Source organism: Bos mutus, chromosome 26, assembly GCF_027580195.1.
Source record: "Bos mutus isolate GX-2022 chromosome 26, NWIPB_WYAK_1.1, whole genome shotgun sequence".
NCBI lineage: Eukaryota > Metazoa > Chordata > Mammalia > Artiodactyla > Bovidae > Bos > Bos mutus.
Window position 1 is genome coordinate 48,218,270 of NC_091642.1, and position 6,769 is coordinate 48,225,038.

Genomic DNA, 6,769 nt, shown 5'->3' on the forward strand with positions numbered 1-6,769 from the left:
ATACATGACCACTGGAAAAAACATAGCCTTGACTAGATGGACCTTTGTTAGCAAAGTAATGTCTCTGCTTTTGAATATGCTATCTAGGTTGGTCATAACTTTTCTTCCAAGGAGTAAGCGTCTTTTAATTTCATGGCTGCAATCACCATCTGCAGTGATTTTGGAGCCCCCCAAAATAAAGTCTGACACTGTTTCCACTGTTTCCCCATCTATTTCCCACAAAATAACGGAACCTGATGCCATGATCTTAGTTTTCTTTCATCAAGAGGCTTTTTAATTCCTCTTCACTTTCTGCCATAAGGGTGGTGTCATCTGCTTATCTGAGGTTATTGAAATTTCTCCCAGCAATCTTGATAAACTTCATAAATACCTATTAACAGAAGAATGAATAAATGTGTTTGATTTACTTGTAAAGTGAAATATTATACAGAAATGAAAATAAACAGTAACTTCCAGCAACAATATGGATTCATGTCACAAGCCCAATACAAAGTGAAATTAATCAGACACACAGGACTACATATTGTAAGATACTAATCAGATGAAGTTTTAGAACAGACAAAAATGAATGTTGTTAGATATCAGGAAAATATTGTGTAGATAATGACTGGAAGGTGACAAGAGGGGGCCTTCTATGATTTTCATACAGTATGGCATTATACAGTTATCCTATCAACATTTAATTAAGGATTCATATAGTTGAATTTAGGTCTGCTGCTGCTACTAAGTTGTTTCAGTCATGTTCGACTCTGTGCAACCCCATGGACTGCAGCCCACCAGGCCCCTCGGTCCATGCGATTTTCCAGGTAAGAGTACTGGAGTGGGTTGTCATTGCCTTCTCTGGGATTTAGGTCTACCATTTTATTATGTTTTTTTTCTGTTTCTACCTCCGGATTTTGATTCCGTTCTTTCTTCTTTTTTGTCTTCTTTTGTATGATCTGAATATATTTAGAATTTTAATTTGCTATTTACTTTTTTAACTCAGAATATTGTATTATTTTCCATAATGATAGGCAAATATAATTACTTTTGTCTAAACCCGAAAAATGTACAACACCAACAGTGAGCTCTAACATATATTATGCATTTTGGACAATAATGATAAGTCAATGTAAGCTCATCAATTGTAACAGACATACCACTCCACTGGGGGATATTGATAATACCGTTGGCTATGCATGTGTGGAGTCAGGAGAAATCTGTGAAATCTCTATTATTCCCTCTTAATTTTGATGTGAACTTAAAACTGCTGTAAAAATAAAGCTTTGCATAGAAAAAATATTTGCTAGAAACCATTAGCTTGTGTTGTAACTAGAATTCCCTAGTCAACAAACCTATGAAATACTTAAATAATTATCATTCGCATTTTATATATCTAAAATACACTAACAACAGTAAAACAGAAACCCACTCAGGCAGCTGAATGATTTCCTCAACTTGATGCATAGCTGGTAAACTATAAAAACTACAAATATGTTTTCTTATCAAACTAATTGATTAAACTATTTAAAATAATTCTATTTATAAATCAGGTTATTAAGTCATTCATAATTTCCTTTGTTGGCCATAAAAGTATCATTTCAATCATCTTTTATGGCTGATTTTTTGAGGGATTCTATTAACATGCCTTTGAAACTCAGCTATTTTAAAAAGTTGGTCACAACATATTTATGTATTATGTAATTTAAAGGGCAGTCACACAAAACAATTTTTATTTTTCTTAGTTAAATATAGTCTAACAATCAGTGGTATGAGGATCCCTTGTTTTAAATATGAAAGATAAATGCTGAATTAAAATATTTTCATTTAATGCTGTGTTTTAATTAATAAAACTTTTTTGACCAGATGGTCAATTTACAAGATTACAAGATATGTTTGTACTTAAAATATTTCATATTGTAAACAATTAGTAATGTATCTTTTACAGATTTACAAGCCTGCACAGTCTAAATTTTCCACACTCAAAATATTAATAAAATATAAGTTCTGATATAGTAATATTTAAGCACATTAAATAGGACATAAATTTTAGGGTGTGGCTTACATTTACTTAAGTGACTCATCAATGATCATAAATTCAATAAGAAATGAGAAAAATATATGCACAATTTAAATCAGCATTTGAATGTTAATGTTTAATCATACTATAATCTCCTTTTTACAAAAATTAGTATAATCTTGCCTTTTTAAAGGCATCTATATTACAACTTTTAATATGATTTGCAATTAAGCTTCTCTCCATAGTTTACATTTTTATATTTTTATTATAGTTTTAAGTTTCTTCTAGTTTCAACAATGGTTACATAAATATATGAAGTGATTCTTCTTTATATGCAGTTAATGTGTAGTCCCTTGGACTGCAAAGAGATCCAACCAGTCCATCCTAAAGGAGACCAGTCCTGGGTGTTCATTGGAAGGACTGATGCTGAGGCTGAAACTCCAATACTTTGGCCACCTCATGCGAAGAGTTGACTCATTGGAAAAGACCCTGATGCTGGGAGGGATTGGGAGCAGGAGGAAAAGGGGATAACGGAGGATGATATGCCTGGATGGCATCACTAACTTGATGCACATGAGTTTGGGTGAACTCCAGCAGTTGGTGATGGACAGGGAGGCCTGGAGTGCTGCGTTTCATGGGGTCGCAAAGAGTCAGACACGACTGAGTGACTGAACTGAACTGAATGTGTAGATGTTAATTCACAAAATGTATTGTTTGAAACATCACTATTTCAGTTTCTTCAGAATTGCCACGCTAATTTTAAAGTAGTTTCAGCATTGACATGATTGATTGTTTTAAAATGAACTCTTCATTCAGAAGGTACTAGAAAAACTTAGCAGAAAATCATAATGCTGAACCTAAGGCTGCTGTAGCATTATACATTGTGATGTCACAATCTCTTCACCAAATTTAACTACATTAAAAAAGACCCTCTGGGCTTTTACATATAAAATATTTATTGTGTCACCTATTAAGCTTGTTGTATTGAGCTCCAGAGAGGAAACTGAAACCCATCAAAGTAGCTTCATGTTGGTGATGCTAGGGTTCAATACTTTCTTGCATGTAGATGAGGTCTCATTGAGCTTAATGATGCCTGCTACTGGTCTGAAAGCCAAATAGATTATTTCCTGTTGAACAAATTGTGCTTAAGATGCAACTGCTGCTAAGTCTCTTCAGTCATGTCTGACTCTGTGAGACCCCATGGATGGCAGGCCACCAGGCTCCCCTGTCCCTGGGATTCTCCAGGCAAGAACACTGGAGTGGGTTGCCATTTCCTTCTCCGATGCACGAAAGTGAAAAGTGAAAATGAAGTCGTTCAGTCGTGTCTGACTTTTAGTGACCCCATGGACTCTATGCAGCCTACCAGGCTCCTCCATCCATGGGATTTTCCAGGAAAGAGTACTGGAGTGGGGTGCCATGATGCAGAAAAAAACCAAAATGAACATTATTGAATACTAGCTTTGAGAATGAAAGCTTCTTTTGAGCTAAATCAATTTTTTATTTTTTATTCAGATTGGGAAGCAATTGTTGAGGAGTAATTTGGGTTTGATAAGGCCCGAAACAGAATCAGGAAACATAAAAATTAAAAAAAAATGTTATGTTCATGATTTTTCAATATACTGGCTTTATCAGTTTTCTTAAACCTTCAATTTTTTTTTAATTGACTACCCTAAAAATGGTCTAATGGTTTTCCCTACTTTCTTCAATTTAAGTCTGAATTTGGCAATAATGAGTTCATGATCTGAGCCACAGTTAGCTCCCAGTCTTGTTTTTGCTGACTGTATAGAGCTTCTCCATCTTTGGCTGCAAAGAATATAATCAATCTGACTTCGATATTGGCTATCTGGTGATGTCCATGTGTAGAGTCTTATCTTGTGTTGTTGGAAGAGGGTGTATGCTATGACTAGTGCGTTCTCTTGGCAAAACTCTATTAGCCTTTTCCCTGCATCATTCTGAATTCCAAGGCCAAATTTGCCTGTTACTCCAGGTGTTTCATGACTTCCTACTTTTGTATTCCAGTCCCCTATAATGAAAAGGACATCTTTTTTGGGTGTTAGTTCTAAAAAGTTTGTAGGTCTTCATAGAACTGTTCAACTTCAGCTTCTTCAGCATTACTGGTTGAGGCATAGACTTGGATTACTGTAATACTGAATGGTTTGCCTTGGAAACGAACAGAGATCATTCTGTTGTTTTTGAGATTGCATCCAAATACTGCATTTCAGACTCTTGTTGACCATGATGGCTACTCCATTTCTTCCCATAGTACTAGATTTAATGGCCATCTGAGTTAAATTCACCCATTTCAGTCCATTTTAGTTTGCTGATTCCTAGAATGTCGACATTCGCTCTTGCCATCTCCAGTTTGACCACTTCCAATTTGCCCTGATTCATGGACCTAACATTCCAGGTTCCTACGCAATATTGCTCTTTACAGCATTGGACCTTGCTTCTATCACCAGTCACATCCACAGCTGGGTATTGTTTTTGCTTTGGCTCCACCCCTTCATTCTTTCTGGAGTTTTTTCTCCACTGATCCCCAGTAGCATATTGGGCACCTACTGAGCTGGGGAGTTACTCTTTCAGTATCCTATCATTTTGCCTTTTCATACTGTTCATGGAGTTCTCAAGGCAAGAATACTGAAGTGGTTTCCCATTTCCTTCTACAGTGGACCACATTCTCTCAGACCTCTCCACCATGACCTGTCTGTCTTGGGTGGCCCCACACGGCATGGCTTAGTTTCACTGAGACAAGGCTGTGGTCAGTGTGATTAGGTTGACTAGTGTTCTGTGATTATGGTTTCAATGTGTCTGCCCTCTGATGCCCTCTCAGAACACCTACCATCTTACTTGGGTTCTCTTACCTTGGACGTGGGGTATCTCTTCAGGGCTGCTCCAGAAAAGCTCAGCCGCTGCTCCTCACCTTGGACGGGTATCTCCTCACCGCCACACCTCCTGATGCTGAACGTGCAGTAGCGCCTCTGGGGCCTTCTGCGCCACGACAGCCACCGCTCCTCAGGCATGGAGTACCTTCTCCTGGCCGCTGCCCCTGACCTCGGACGAGGAGTAGCTCCTTTTGGCTGCTCCTGTGCCATTGCAGCCTGTCACTCTCGGCTGCCACCCCTGACTTCAGACACAGGGTAGCTCCTCCTCATGAATGCGAAGGTTTGTGACATTGTACAGGAGACAGGGATCAAGGCCATCCCCATGGAAAAGAAATACAAAAAAGCAAAATGGCTGTCTGGGGAGTCCTTACAAATAGCTGTGAAAAGAAGAGACGCAAAAAACAAAGGAGAAAAGGAAAGATATAAGCTTCTCAATGCAGAGTTTCAAAGAATAGCAAGAAGAGATAAGAAAGCCTTTCTCAGCAATAAATAAGATCTGTTTGATTGCTCAATCAATGAGCCATCTATACATTTCTTCAAGAAAATTAGAGATACCAAGGGAACATTTCATGCAAAGATAGGCTTGATAAAGGACAGAAATGGTATGGACCTAACAGAAGCAGAAGATATTAAGAAGAGGTGGCAAGAATACACAGAAGAACTGTACAAAAAAGATCTTCACAACACAGATAATCACGATGGTGTGATCACTGACCTAGAGCCAGACATCCTGGAATGTGAAGTCAAGTGGGCCTTAGAAAGCATCACTACGAACAAAGCTAGTGGAGGAGATGAAATTCCAGTTGAGCTATTTCAAATCCTGAAAGATGATGCTATGACAGTGCTGCACTCAATATGCCAGCAAACGTGGAAAACTCAGCAGTGGTCACAGGACTGGAGAAGGTCAGTTTTCATTCCAATCTCAAAGAAAGGTAATGCCAAATAATGCTCAAGCTACCGCACAATTGCACTCATCTCACACACTAGTTAAGTAATGCTCAAAATTCTCCAAGCCAGGCTTCAGCAATACGTGAACCGTAAACTTCCAGATGCTCAAACTGGTTTTAGAAAAGGCAGAGGAACCAGAGATCAAATTGCCAACATCTGCTGGATCATTGAAACAGCAAAAGAGTTCCAGAAAAATATATATTTCTGCTTTATTGATTATGCCAAAGCCTTTGACTGTGTGGGTCACAATGCACTGGGGAAAATTCTGAAAGAGATGGGAATACCAGACCACTTGAGCTGCCTCTTGAGAAATCTGTGTGCAGGTCAGGAAGCAACAGTTAGAACTGGATATGGAACAACAGACTGGTTCCAAATAGGAAAAGGAGTATGTCAAGGCTGTATATTGTCATCCTGCTTAATTAACTTATATGCAGCATACATCATGAGAAATGCTGGGCTGGAAGAAGCACAAGCTGGAATCAAGATTGCCAGGAGAAATATCAATCACCTCAGATATGCAGATCACACCACCCTTTTGGCAGAAAGTGAAGAGGAACTAAAAAGCCTCTTGATGAAAGTGAAAGAGGAGAGTGAAAAAATTGTGTTAAAGCTCAGCATCCAGTAAACTAAGATCATGGCATGTGGTCCCATCACTTCATGGGAAATAAATGGGTAAACAGTGGAAACAGTGTCAGACTTTATTTTTTTCGGGCTCCAAAATCACTGCAGATAGTGATTGTAGCCATGAAATTAAAAGACACTTACTCCTTGGAAGGAAAGTTATGACCAACCTAGATAGCATATTCAAAAGCAGAGACATTACTTTGCCAACAAAGGTCCATCTAGTTAAGGCTGTAGTTTTTCTAGTGGTCATGTATGGATGTGAGAGTTGGAGTGTGAAGAAAGCTGAGTGCCAAAGAATTGATGCTTTTGAACTGTG